Genomic DNA, 12,078 nt, shown 5'->3' on the forward strand with positions numbered 1-12,078 from the left:
AAATACAGTTTTATATCTTTATGTTTGAAGCCTGAAATGTGGCAAAAGGTCGCAAAGTTCAAGGGGGCCGAATACTTTCGCAAGGCACTGTATCTTGGACTGTAGCCTACAAAATCCAATTCCTGCGGTCTATCAAACGCATTTGGTGTGTCATCATAGTTGTCTCTGATTTATGGTCAGACTCGCTCACGTTGAACAAATTTAAACTTGCAAATTTTTTCAATGCTGATTTGAAAGTTCTTGAGAAAAAAGAGAAGTGTCAAATATTTTTTTTTGCAAACATTGTTTCTGAATTTAAAAGTAATCCTCAAAGTAATCATCTAGTTTTTCAAACGTGTCTGTAATCTGATTACAATATTTTTGCTGGTAATGTAACGGATTACAGTAAAAAAAAAAAATCCCTTAATGTAATGGATTACATGTAATCTGTTACTCCCCAACCCTGTCCCTCACGATCACGCATTCTTCTCTTTTCCAAATCAGGCATAAAAGAAACAGACTGGATAAGTAGATGTTCAATGGATTATAGTCATTGTAGTTAATTACCACGTTTTATGCGCTAAACTATGTAGAATATTGGCTTGTTGAAACTACAACTAGAGAAGCTAGAGAAGCTCTGCAATGTGCACATTGAGCTCACAATTTTTTTGGGGGGTGAAATGGAATTCAAATAATTCAACCGACTTCGGTCAATTAGTTGTTTAATAACCAGAGAGAAAAAAACAAGTCATTTTTGTTAATCGCTCAGAACAACTCTAAGGGCACCTGGTGGGAGATAGATGACAACAATGTTAAGCTCTTGTGTACAAGTGACAGTGTCAGCATGCGATTAAATTGAGGAGATGGACAGGTGAGTGAGGGAGAAAAGACAAATCTTCCCTTGGGAGAAATGAGTAGACCTGTGCCAACACCGCAACGACCAGATGCTCTCAGACTGAGAAAAAAAGTAGTCAGATGAAGAGAGAGCAGCTGGAGTAGCAGTGTTCTCTGGGGTGATCCATGTTTCCATCAGGGCCAAAAAGTCAAAGGACTGAAGGGCATCATAGGCTGAGATGAACTCTGTATTCTTGACCGCAGATCAGCAGTTCAAACGCTGCCAGAGAACCGGAATTCCACATGGTTTGTGTGCACAGGGTACATTTATTAGAAGGCTTGCAGCCAAGGGGTGGGGAGCGTCTGTAAAGCCTACAGGAAGAGGAGCGAACAGGTTTAGAAAACACACACATAGTTACCAAAGCTACAAAAGAGCAAAATGATAAATAGTACTCAAGCGAGGGAGTGGTGTGGAGCCTCCCTCTCTTTCTTTCCTCCAACAACTGTCAGAACCGTCTTTGTTTCGGCGACGATCTTAGTTCTGCGATGAGACCACTGCTTACAGCTGCCACTGAGAAAATAGGGGAGACTGAAGTACTAACACTAATTTCTAATTGCCTTGCAGAGGGGAAGAGCACACCTCCCGGTATTAATTGCTGATTGCCTAGGAGAGAAAAAAACACTCTCCCTCCAATACAGCCACTGATTACGAAAAAAACAACAGTCGCCAATTGCCTTGACCTTTAATCCTGGTTGATTTGTCAACAATCATCTGCAAATTATGAGCAGTCATCAGTTCAAACACCAAGTAGGCGACTGGGAAGACAGGCAGGACTTAAAGTAGATGGACCTAGCTAGCAAAATGACAGTACCAGACAACAATAGATTAAGAAAATAATTATACTTTTCACTCCTGGAGATATTAGGAGTCAACTGACTATAGAATGAAGCACAGATCAACAGTGTTACATGAAGGCCTGGTGTGTGTGTATGTATGTGTGTGTATGTGTGTTACTTGACCCCGGGGGGTCAGGCTGAATGAGACAACCCTGATGATGCACATGGGCTTTTCAGACAGATGTAATGCGATCCCAGGACCTAACTGGACCCCATGGGACCTAACCGGGCCCCAGGACCTAACCAAACCCCAGGACCTAACCGGACCCCAGGACTTAACAGGGCTCTAGGACCTAACTGGACCCCATGGGACTTAACCGGGCCCCAGGACCTAACCGGACCCCATGGAACCTAACCTAACTGGACCCCATGGGACCTAACCGCACCCCAGGGCCTAACTAGACCCCATGGGACCTAACCTAACTGGACCCCATGGGACCTAACCGCACCCCAGGGCCTAACTAGACCCCATGGGACCTAACCGGGCCCCAGGACCTAACTGCACCCCAGGACCTAATTGGCCCCCAGGACCTAACCAAACCCCAGGACCTAAACGGCTGACATGGAAAAGTTGATGGAGCTACAAGACCGAGCTGTCATTAAAGTGTTTTTATCACAATAAAACACAGGGAAGTCTGTTGGAGTGTTAGAGAATGAAGGGCTGTGAGATGCAGAGAGGGGAGGTGAGGGAGAGAAAAAGGGTGAGAAAAGTCTGAGCTGCAGTATTTTAAAATCAAACAGTGAGTTGAGTTGGTTATCTAACCTCTATAAACCTCTATAAAAAATTACACTCTTTGTTACAGTATTTTGGCAGCAATCACAGTAGTGTAATTAAAACCCCGGACAGTGTCATGACAGGCGGCACAGCAATACCTTTAGTCCCCCCCTCCTCTCCTCTCCCTTCCCTCTCCCTCTCTTCTCCCTGCCTCCCTCTCCCCCTCCTCCCTCTCCTCTCCCTGCCTCCCTCTCCCACTCCTCCCTCTCCCACTCCTCCCTCTCCTCTCCCTGCCTCCCTCTCCCCCTCCTTCCTCTCCTCTCCTCTCCCTGCCTCCCTCTCCCCTCCTCCCTCTCCTCTCCCTGCCTCCCTCTCCACTACCTTCCTCCCTCTCCCCCTCCTCCCTCTCCTCTCCCTGCCTCCCTCTCCTCTCCCACCTCCCTCTCCCCCTCCTCCCTCTCCTCTCCCTGCCTCCCTCTTCCCCTCCTCCCTCTCCTCTCCCTGCCTCCCTCTCCCCCTCCTCCCTCTCCTCTCCCTGCCTCCCTCTCCCCCTCCTCCCTCTCCTCTCCCTGCCTCCCTCTCCCCCTCCTCCCTCTCCTCTCCCTGCCTCCCTCTCCCCCTCGTCCCTCGCCTCCCTCTCCCCCTCCTCCCTCGCCTCTCCCTGCCTCCCTCTCCTCTACCTTCCTCCCTCTCCCTGCCTCCCTCTCCCCCTCCTCCCTCTCCTCTCCCTGCCTCCCTCTCCCCCTCGTCCCTCGCCTCCCTCTCCCCCTCCTCCCTCGCCTCTCCCTGCCTGCCTCTCCTCTACCTTCCTCCCTCTCCCCCTCGTGGATCATGTTAATAAATGATGCCCCCGGACAGCATTTAATAGAGTGAAACGCAGCTGGCCAGAACCCTGGAGAAGGTGTCTCCACTCTCCTTCCAAACCGCTCAGCAACATGCTAAATTAATAACGAGGAAACCGTTTCAGTCAATGAGCCACCTCTCCCGTCTCCCGTACCTGCAATGAAAGCTAACAGCTCTGGGAGAGATGATCACCGAGGTGGCAAAAGAAGAGAGAAACATGACTGCTTACGTAGCATCTACAGTGCATTTGGAAAGTATTCAGACCCCTTGACTTTTTTGTTACGTTACAGCCTTATTCTAAAATGGATTCAATACACTTTTTTCCTCATCAATCTACACACAATACCCCATAATGACAAAGCAAAAACAAGGTTTTAAGAAATTGTTACAAATGTATAATAAATTATTATTTTTTAAAGTATTTATATAAGTATTCAGACCCTTTGCTATGAGACTCGATATTGAGCACAGGTGCATCTGTAATGGTTTTCTTCATCTGAAGGAGAGGCGGACCAAAGCGCAGCGTGGTGGTTATTCATATTCTTTAATTTATAAAGAAACTACACATGAGATAACTAACAAAAACAACAAATGTGAGAAAACCTAAAACAGTCCCATCTGGTGCAAACACAAAGACAGGAACAATCACCCACAAACACAGTGAAACCCAGGCTACCTAAGTATGATTCTCAATCAGAGACAACTAATGACACCTGCCTCTGATTGAGAACCATACTAGGCCGAAACATAGAAATACCCAAATGATAGAAAAACAAACATAGACTGCCCACCCAACTCACGCCCTGACCATACTAAATAAATACAAAACAAAGGAAATAAAGGTCAGAACGTGACAGCATCCTGTGTTCATTGATCATCCTTGAGATGTTTCTACAACTTGATTGCAGTCCATCTGTGGTAAATTCAATTAATTGGACATGATTTGGAAAGGCACACACCTGCCTATTTAATGTCCCACAGTTGACAGTGCATGTCAGAGCAAAAACTAAGCTATGAGGTCAAAGGAATTGTCCGTAGAGCACAGAGACAGGATTGTGTCGAGGCACAGATCAGGGGAAGGGTGCTAAAACATTTCTACAGCATTAAAGGTCCCCAAGAACACAGTGGGCTCCATCATTCTTAAATGGAAGAAGTTTAGAACCACCAAAACTCTTCCTAGAGCTGGCAGCCTGGCCAAACTGAGCAATCGAGGGAGAAGGGCCTTGGTCAGGTGGGTGACAAAAAACCCGATGGTCACTCTGACAGAGCTCCAGAATTCCTCTGTGGAGATGGGAGAACCTTCCAGTAGGACAACCATCTCTGCAGCACTCCACCAATCAGGCCTTTATGGTAGAGTGGCCAGATGGAAGACACTCCTCAGTAAAAGGCACATGACAGCCTGCCCCACACAGTTTAACTTGTGGTGGATCATCACTTTGCCCATACTGTAAAGTGAAGCATGCCATTGAGTCTTTTGATTTGCTGACTCGACACAGCCAGTCCAACAGGGAGGACAAGGGTCAGGGTGTAGGTAGTGGAGTCTCTAGGAATGATCTCATGCCTGCTCATGCCTATAAATTAAACTATGTTTCCTCTGAGTTAAATCTCTCTGGAACTAACCCCAGAGCTGATTTACTCCTGATTGGACTCTGGAGTGAGATAAAGGTCTCTGGAACTAACCCCAGAGCTGTTTTACTCCTGACTGGACTCTGGAGTGAGATAAATCTCTCTGGAACTAACCCCAGAGCTGTTTTACTCCTGACTGGACTCTGGAGTGAGATACATCTCTCTGGAACTAACCCCAGAGCTGTTTTACTCCTGACTGGACTCTGGAATGAGATAAATCTATCTGGAACTAACCCCAGAGCTGTTTTACTCCTGACTGGACTCTGGAGTGAGATAAATCTCTCTGGAACTAACCCCAGAGCTGTTTTACTCCTGACTGGACTCTGGAATGAGATAAATCTCTCTGGAACTAACCCCAGAGCTGTTTTACTCCTGACTGGACTCTGGAATGAGATAAAGGTCTCTGAAATTAACCCCATAGCTGTTTTACTCCTGACTGGACTCTGGAGTGAGATAAAGCTCTCTGGAACTAACCCCAGAGCTGTTTTACTCCTGACTGGACTCTGGAGTGAGATAAATCTCTCTGGAACTAACCCCAGAGCTGTTTTACTCCTGACTGGACTCTGGAGTGAGATAAAGGTCTCTAGAACTAACCCCAGAGCTGTTTTACTCCTGACTGGACTCTGGAGTGAGATAAATCTCTCTGGAACTAACCCCAGAGCTGTATTACTCCTGACTGGACTCTGGAGTGAGATAAATCTCTCTGGAACTAACCCCAGAGCTGTTTTACTCCTGACTGGACTCTGGAATGAGATAAATCTCTCTGGAACTAACCCCAGAGCTGTTTTACTCCTGACTGGACTCTGGAGTGAGATAAAGGTCTCTGGAACTAACCCCAGAGCTGTTTTACTCCTGACTGGACTCTGGAATGAGATAAAGGTCTCTGGAACTAACCCCAGAGCTGTTTTACTCCTGACTGGACTTTGGAGTGAGATAAAGGTCTCTGGAACTAATCCCAGAGCCGTTTTACTCCTGACTGGACTCTGGAATGAGATAAATCTCTCTGGAACTAACCCCAGAGCCGTTTTACTCCTGACTGGACTCTGGAGTGAGATAAAGGTCTCTGGAACTAACCCCAGAGCTGTTTTACTCCTGACTGGACTCTGGAGTGAGATAAATCTCTCTGGAACTAACCCCAGAGCTGTTTTACTCCTGACTGGACTCTGGAGTGAGATAAAGGTCTCTAGAACTAACCCCAGAGCTGTTTTACTCCTGACTGGACTCTGGAGTGAGATAAATCTCTCTGGAACTAACCCCAGAGCTGTATTACTCCTGACTGGACTCTGGAGTGAGATAAATCTCTCTGGAACTAACCCCAGAGCTGTTTTACTCCTGACTGGACTCTGGAATGAGATAAATCTCTCTGGAACTAACCCCAGAGCTGTTTTACTCCTGACTGGACTCTGGAGTGAGATAAAGGTCTCTGGAACTAACCCCAGAGCTGTTTTACTCCTGACTGGACTCTGGAGTGAGATAAAGGTCTCTGGAACTAACCCCAGAGCTGTTTTACTCCTGACTGGACTCTGGAATGAGATAAAGGTCTCTGGAACTAACCCCAGAGCTGTTTTACTCCTGACTGGACTTTGGAGTGAGATAAAGGTCTCTGGAACTAACCCCAGAGCTGTTTTACTCCTGACTGGACTTTGGAGTGAGATAAAGCTCTCTGGAACTAATCCCAGAGCCGTTTTACTCCTGACTGGACTCTGGAATGAGATAAATCTCTCTGGAACTAACCCCAGAGCTGTTTTACTCCTGACTGGACTCTGGAATGAGATAAATCTCTCTGGAACTAACCCCAGAGCTGTTTTACTCCTGACTGGACTCTGGAGTGAGATAAATCTCTCTGGAACTAACCCCAGAGCCGTTTTACTCCTGACTGGACTCTGGAGTGAGATAAATCTCTCTGGAACTAACCCCAGAGCCGTTTTACTCCTGACTGGACTCTGGAGTGAGATAAAGGTCTCTGGAACTAACCCCAGAGCTGTTTTACTCCTGACTGGACTCTGGAGTGAGATAAAGGTCTCTGGAACTAACCCCAGAGCCGTTTTACTCCTGACTGGACTCTGGAGTGAGATAAATGTCTCTGGAACTAACCCCAGAGCTGTTTTACTCCTGACTGGACTCTGTCCATTGGCATCCACTGACCTCCAAACACAGTCACTGTGAGTTACTGAGCTAAACAGGACTTCACTGTAACTTACCATAATACAAACAGTTTTTTGAGGCGATTGGTTATATTGAAAATGCTCCATTAATGTGCTATCTGCCTTATCGGATGCTGAGAAACTTGGGACAAAGAAACACCTGGAAAGTTCCTGGATGCATCTTATTTCAGAGTTTCGGATGTAAAAACAAAAATCTAAATGAGTTTCCAACTGGTTAATATGAGTGGGAAGCACATCATTGTTCCTGAGTTGGATAGTTCAGAGCCTAATACTTTCGACTAGCACATGAATATGGGATGATATTGATGGTTCTACACAACTAATGAATAATCATTGAACTGAAACTTAACAAGACTTGAAACCCCAGTGATACTATCGACTGGGCAAAAACTGGTTGAATCAACAATAAAAAACGTGGAAAACTGAAAAAAAATATATATATTTTGCACCATACTTTTAACCTAAATCCAATGACACGGCAACATTTTTTGTTGATTTAATGTTGAATTCACGTTAGTTGATAATTCAACCAAATTTAAATCAAAACTGTGCCTAGTTTCTGACCTTGGAACAGCAGCAGAAGCTGACTGAAGGAGTCTGTAATGACTAACACATTCATTAGCACTCATCTAGCTCTCCCTCTCTCTCTCTCCCTTTCTTTCCCCTTGTTTCTCTCTCCCCCTCTCTCTTTCCCTCTCTCTCCTTCTTTCTCTCTCCCCCTCTCTCTTTCCCTCTCTCTCCTTCTTTCTGCCTCATTCTCTCCCTCTCTCTCTCACCACCCTTTTCATTCAAATATGTATTGGCCTATTTTTTTGTCTTAGGCCTTTGCATTTGTCTATAAACTCAGTCCTCTGTATTTGTTTTTTGGAGGCAGTACAAACGTAAGAAATCCCTTAAGAAGCTTACTGTACGCTTCCCTTTTGCATATACTGTAGCTAGGCTCCGGCTGGACCGGAGATAGTGCAGGGAGAGAGAGAGACTATTCATGTAGACACTGGCTTCTAATTCCACCCTCAATATAACACTCATTATGGGTTCATATAGGAAAGGAGTGTTTAAGACACTTTTACTGAGAGGGGAGTGAACTCAGTACTCGGAAAATACACTGCTGGGTTGATTATGAATAAACACTTGTTTTGTTTGTCAGGCAGCAAGAAAGAGAGCGAGAGAGAGACTTGGGCCAAACAAAAATGGTATCTCAGGTAATCACCTACACCACAATGATTGTGTATGGAAAGCTGTGACGACCCTCCCACTCTGCCGTATTCTCTTTGTTGTTTCCTTATTAGGATGTCGGTGGGCGGAGTTGGGAGGGTCGTCAGCTACATGGGAAACACCTGGGCCCGGTGTCTCCCAGGATAAATACACCACTTCTCCATTCATGGAGGAGACTCTCTCCATTTAGACACTTTGATAGTTTTTTGTTGTGTGTCTTGGTGGTTTTTGGTTGTTTGCCTTAGCACCTTTCAAAACCCTGCATTATCACATTCATGCATGCAAAACACTCACTTACACTACTGATTACACACACCATTGTATATTTTCCTTAGTTGCTTTAGTTAATAAATATATATTTTGTTACTACTTATCTCCACGTTGTCTCCCTTTTGTTACGGGCTTTGGGCCGGTTCGTGACAAGTGGGGGCTCATCCGGGATATTTGAACTATTGGTTTGGGAGACCGTGGAGGTACGTGTTTGGTTTGCATATTGTGTTTGAGTTTGATAGGCCCAGTATTGGTTGCCTTTGTTGTTTGGTTTGTGTGCTGCGTTAGAGTATAATGCTTAGTTTCTAGGCCCTGCCTAGCCTGGAAACACTTGTTCTACTTTCTGTTGGGACGTCAGTCTGAGGTGAGTAATCGGCTGTGTACCTCGGTGGGAGATTTGGGTAGGGTAGTGGAATTTGCTACCCGGAGCTATAGCCTTTTTCCCCTGATAGGCTTAGTGACATGTTTCATTTTTTGGAATATGTTGGGCATGGTTAATGTTGTTTTTGTGTGGTGTCTGTGGACTGAGCAGTTGTCTCAGGGACACATCCGTGGCTTGGTGGAATTTGCCAGCATGCTGGAGGGTTTTTCCTTGTGTGCGTAAATTCCCACCGCAAATCCGCACAAAGACTAGGGTTGAGTTATTGTAGGTTTTGGGGAAGCTCCGTATCTCATCTCTCTTCTGTGGTGCTCAGGGTGATTGTCAATTCTCGGGTCGTGGTCTGGTGTGCTCAGCAGAGGGGAAGAGCGAGAATTATTTTGTTACTATGGCGTCTTATGTAGATGCGTTCATTTGCTTTCCATCGGAGGAATTGTTAGATTTAGGTACTAAAGAACAGCTGTTGAAGGTCGCTGAACACAAGGTTGAGATTAGTGATAAACGTTTAAAGAATTCTATTAGGTTGATATTGAAGGCCAATCTGATGGAGAGTGGTATTCTTTAAGTTACCACTGGGCCAGCCTCTGCTGAGGATTTGTCGTCTCCCCATAACGTTACAAAGGCCATTCCATCGGATAGTCCTGGTAGCCTTCTTTTTGAACAGCAGAAAGAACTGCTTCTGTTACAGCTGGAGCATGATCGTGAGAAGAGAGAGCATGATCGGCAGCATGATCGTGAGAAGCTAGAGCATGATCGTGAGAAGCTAGAGCATGATCGTGTAAAGTATGAAAAGGAATTGGCATTTAAACAAGATATGGAGCGTGCTAAAATCAAGTTGCAACAAGAACGTATAGAGTTGGTTAGAGAAGGAAAGATCTCAGGGGAGAGTTTGTTTTGGGAAGGTGACCCAGATTTACCTAGGGGTAGTTCCTCTTTTGGTCGTGCCCCAGAGACATTTGATATTGTTGGGAACTTAGTTTAATGAAAGGGACCCCGAGACATTCTTTTCGTTGTTTGAGCGGGTTGCTGACGCTAGGAGTTGGCCTGATTCTGACCGCACTTTAATGTTGCAGTGTGTGCTGACTGGTAAAGCGCAGGAAGCATATTCAGCTCTTAGTGTACACGACAGTGCCAGTTATGATAAAGTTAAAACAGCTGTGTTACAGATTTATGAATTTATGAAAAACTTACCGCCAACGATGTAGAACTTTAAAAAGGGATGATAAGCAGACTCATGTTGAGTTTGCGCGATAATTATCTTTACAGTTTAATCGCTGGTGTTCCGCCTCTGCAGTTGTGACTTTCCAAGGGCTGTGTGATCTGTTTGTTAGCGCAATTTAAGGACACAATTCCTGATCGTATTACCACGTACATTAACGAACAGAAAGTAAAGAATGTCGCTGCGGTTTTGGCGGACGAGTATGTGTTGACTCACAAAAGTGTCTTTGCAGAGCCCCGTATTCGGAAAGAGTGGGGGCGTTCGGATAGATTTGGGCTTCGCTCACCGAGATACTTTGGTTCAAGGGCAGAACAGCTGTTGAAGGTCGCTGAACACAAGGTTGAGATTAGTGATAAACGTCTAAAGAATGACTCCCATGGTAAAGCTGACTGTGGGCAGGAGTGTCACTACTGTCAAGGTTCAGGTCATTGGAAAAACGAATGTCCACTTCTCAGGTCAAAGGGTGCTTACGCTAAATCTAAGCCCACATCAGTTCACTCATGACTCATTTCCTCAGGCCCAGGAGAATGTGAAAGTCCATATTGATCCAGACTATTTACCTTTCATTATGGAAGGTTTTGTGTCTATGTTAGGAAGTAAAGACCTAGTGCCAGTGAAGATCCTGAGAGACACAGGCGCCTCTGAATCATTTGTGTTGGAGTCTGTGTTACCCTTTTCTGCTGAGACTGATTCAGGGAATAGTGTTCTAATTAGGGGAATAGGTTTGAACACTCTGTCAGTTCCATTGCATAAACTGATGTTGGATTGTGGGCTGGTGAAGGGTGAAGTTGTTGTGGGGGTGCGTCCTTCGTTGCCTATTGAGGGTATCGACGTTATCCTTGGGAATAACTTGGCTGGTGAGCGTGTATGGCCTGTCGTGTTTCCATCTCTGGTGGTTTCCACTAAGCCGTCATTTTTTGGGATTCCTGATGAGTGTACAGAGTTTCCCAGAGGTGTTCTCTGCGTGTGCAGTGACGCGTTCTATGAGCCGTGGCGAACTGGTCACTGCGCCGACTGATAATAATACAAAAGTATGTCAATGTTTTCCCTGTTATCTGTAACCCACTCAGATCTAATCAATGCACAACGGGATGACCCCATGACCCCATTTGCGTGACCAAATTGTGCCTGTAGAACAGTTGGGTGATGTCACCCATGGCTATTTTCTCCAAGAGGATGTCATGATGAGAAAGTGGGTGTCTCATGATAGTTGTTTTCTGGGGGAGGCAATTAGTCAGGTTGTTGTACCAGTTAAGCTTTGTGAGTTGGTGTTGGAAACTTCTCACAGCGACGTTGCTGGACATGGGGGTGAGGAAAACCTACAATCGCATATTAAGACATTTCTTTTGGCCTAGATTAAAGAGGGATGTTTCTGATTTTTATCAAAACTTGTCACACCTGTCAATTAACTGGTAAGCCTAATCAAGCTATTAAACCGGTACCATTGTTTCCTATTCCTGTACTCAGCCAACCTTTTGAGTATCTGATTATTGACTGTGTGGATCCTCTGCCTCGTTCTAAAAATGGTAGCAGTTACCTGTTCACTGTGATGTGTCAGACCACTAGGTTTCCAGCTGCCTATCCTCTCCGATCTATCACGACTAAATCTGTGTTAAAAGCTTTGACTCAGTTTCTCTCATTGTTTAGAATCCCTAAGGTCATTCAGAGTGATCAAGGATCTAATTTCACCTCTAATCTGTTTAGTCAGGTTCTTCAACAGCTCCATATTAAACACAATTTGTCTAGCGCCTATCACGCGCAAAGTCGAGGAGTACTGGAACGTTTCCATCAAACACTTAAGTCTTTGTTGAGAGCTTATTGTGCTGAGATGGATAAGGATTGGGAGCAGGGGTTGCCTTGGTTACTGTTAGCCGCTAGGGAGGTTTCACAGGAGAGCACGGGTTTCAGTCCAAATTATCTTGACTTTTATCTGTTC

The 12,078-nt window shown here is 45.4% G+C and overlaps 1 long non-coding RNA gene across 1 annotated transcript; it reads right to left on the bottom strand.

Annotated features, from left to right (window-relative positions):
• Positions 1 to 684: 684 nt before the first annotated feature.
• On the bottom strand, positions 685 to 1,369 carry LOC116354696 (uncharacterized). The gene is made up of 2 exons (XR_004203893.1): positions 1,267 to 1,369; positions 685 to 1,185 (listed from the first exon to the last, which is right to left on the bottom strand). It is a non-coding gene; the product is annotated as an uncharacterized LOC116354696 (long non-coding RNA).
• Positions 1,370 to 12,078: the final 10,709 nt, after the last annotated feature.

Source organism: Oncorhynchus kisutch, linkage group LG18, assembly GCF_002021735.2.
Source record: "Oncorhynchus kisutch isolate 150728-3 linkage group LG18, Okis_V2, whole genome shotgun sequence".
Classification (NCBI taxonomy): domain Eukaryota; kingdom Metazoa; phylum Chordata; class Actinopteri; order Salmoniformes; family Salmonidae; genus Oncorhynchus; species Oncorhynchus kisutch.